We start from the raw sequence: 2507 nt of genomic DNA, 5'->3' as shown, positions 1-2507 counted from the left end.
TTCATTTTGTCCGCCTTAAATCGGGGTGACTCCAGGGTTTAACTTTACTGGGAAAAGACCAAATCTCTTATCTCCATTTTCTACATGGTATTGCAGATTATGATAAACTGTTATATTGCCTTTGATCAACTTTTTCTAGTATTAAATAATCACGCATCCATACACATACACAAATATTGTTGCTTCTTCTCAGAGAAAAAATTGAAAGCAGCTGTTATGGAGAGCAGTTAACAGTGAGCACAATATGCAATCTTAATTTTACTTCAGCTGCATAATAAATGTCTCTGGAGCTTCCAAAACATTTATTTATATATGAAAACATTCAGTCAAGCATCACCAACTGCCATGCTGGCTGGGTTGAGTGGAATTATAGTCCAACACATCTGGAGGGCAACAGCTTGGCAAGGTTTATATAGAGGGCACTAAAGTTCCTTCTGTAGGGGCAATTTCAGAAGCACCACCAATAATCAGGAGCAAAAACAAAAATTCGGGGACTTGTATGAAATTGCAATACAAAGATCAAAATACAAAGATTGTCAAATAACCACTAGATTCTGAACAATCATCACACTTGTTTGTACAACAAAGTAACTTGCCACTCCCACCCACTCACATTGGAGTTTTCTGAACTACTGAATTATTTTGCACCCACTGCCTTTTACAGCAGAAGAAGCAACTATCATCTTAGTGATTTTCCTTAAAGGAATTTATTAAAACTATATGGTAATGAAAACAAGCATGGCACCATGCCTGGAACAGCAGCAAAGGACAAGCAACGTTAGTTCCCAAAGAGCTTGCCAATTTCATAACATTCTCTGTGCACTAGCACTTGGCAAATATAGCCAATAAATGCAGCCCCTGAGGGAAATAACAATATAGTTTTTAAGACAAAATACTGATGAAATGTCTTGGGCCAATTTAAAGTTCTATACCAATGAAGAAAACTTATTGAAAATTTATTTCAGACTATTTTAAAATAGGCGAGATTTATTTGGCCATATACACAAATATTTCAATCAATCAATCAGAACAGAGCTGGAAGGGACCTTGAGGGTCTTCTAGTCCAACCCCCTGCTCAAGCAGGAGACCCTATACCATTTCAGTCTGTCCAGTCTCTTCTTAAAAGCCTCCAGTGATGGAGCTCCCACAACTTCTGAAAGCAAGCTGTTCTACTGGTGAATTGTTCTCACTGTTAAGAAGTTTTTCCTTAACAAATCTTAATAAATTTCTTAACAAATCTTCATAGGAAAAGTTACCAGAAAGTTGCTTTGTATCTTGAACCAGATATAAATTGTTTTGCAAAGATGACAGTCAATGATGAAAGTGCTTATTAAAATCCTGAAATGAATCTCGTGCATCTCAGCCAGCTAATGTAGCTTATTCATATGGCCCATGTGGATTTGATGCACCGTTTCTGCACTTCTAGTTATGTAACTAAAATATATGGTGACTGAATGTGCAGAATCAGGTCATGTGGGCAGCTTGATGAGATATCAAGAAAAAAAAGGGCATGAGAATCAGTGTTCAACCAGTCATGCAACCATCAGTTCCAGCAACCCTGCCTCCTAAAATATTCAACCAAAAATGGCAGAGGGAGGGAGAGGGAGATGTCTTTCCTCCCATTACTGTCATTCTGTAAATGTTGAAACTTCTTATACTTATGGTGGCTAGTGCTAAAAAAAAAATCTTCCAGAATTTGCCATTAACAATCTAAGCCACAATTCTTCACTATGGAGTTAAAACAAAATTATCGCAACAGTCTCCTTAGAAAGAAGAAGGAAATATATCAGTAGTACAGCACGTGCTTTATAGGAAAAAAAAACTCTACAATGTTGGGGCTGACAACCTCAATTACAAATGACAATGATATTATTTCTACATAAAGTGTTACAATATGGATATATTGCAAAGCATAGGGGGTCCAATGCTAATCTCTTCCTCAGTAAATTATTATAAATTGGGTTTTCCAATGCCTTCAGTAATCTTCACATACAATTAGGAAGTCTTCACCTGAATCCATGAAGGGTAATGGACATTAAGGTTAATAACAACCACACATGTCTGATTTAAGCAAAATCCTTATAGTCTGAGAAAGCTGGAGATACATGTACTATCTTTTTCCTTGAGTTTGACTAATCTTCTGCAAAAGACATAATGAAAAGGAGCTGAAACACCCATTCCACCACCTTCTGATTCCCTCCCTAATTAATGCTTTTGAAATGTCACTATATATTATTTTCTCCTGTGACTGTGAGATCTACTGTCTGCATTTTGCTTAACTCTTTTTGTCTTTAATAGAAGTCTTTTAAGATGCTCCAGAGAGTTCTTCCCTCATAGTAAGGTGTCAGGGCAGAAAATAAAAACTAATATACAGCACATTGAGGAGCACTCAAATATCAAATGGCAAGGGATAGGCCTCTAGCTTGCTCTTTTCTCTGTGCAATTTACAGATTGCTAAATTGTATAGCTGAATAAAGAAAAGCCAAGAAACAGAAATCCAGGAAAAC

The sequence above is a fragment of the Protobothrops mucrosquamatus genome, unplaced genomic scaffold (genome assembly GCF_001527695.2).
Source record: "Protobothrops mucrosquamatus isolate PMUCROS unplaced genomic scaffold, P.Mucros_1.0 scaffold2988, whole genome shotgun sequence".
Taxonomy (NCBI): domain Eukaryota; kingdom Metazoa; phylum Chordata; class Lepidosauria; order Squamata; family Viperidae; genus Protobothrops; species Protobothrops mucrosquamatus.
The sequence above is the reverse complement of the archived record's forward strand: the minus strand, read 5'-3'. Positions refer to the sequence as shown.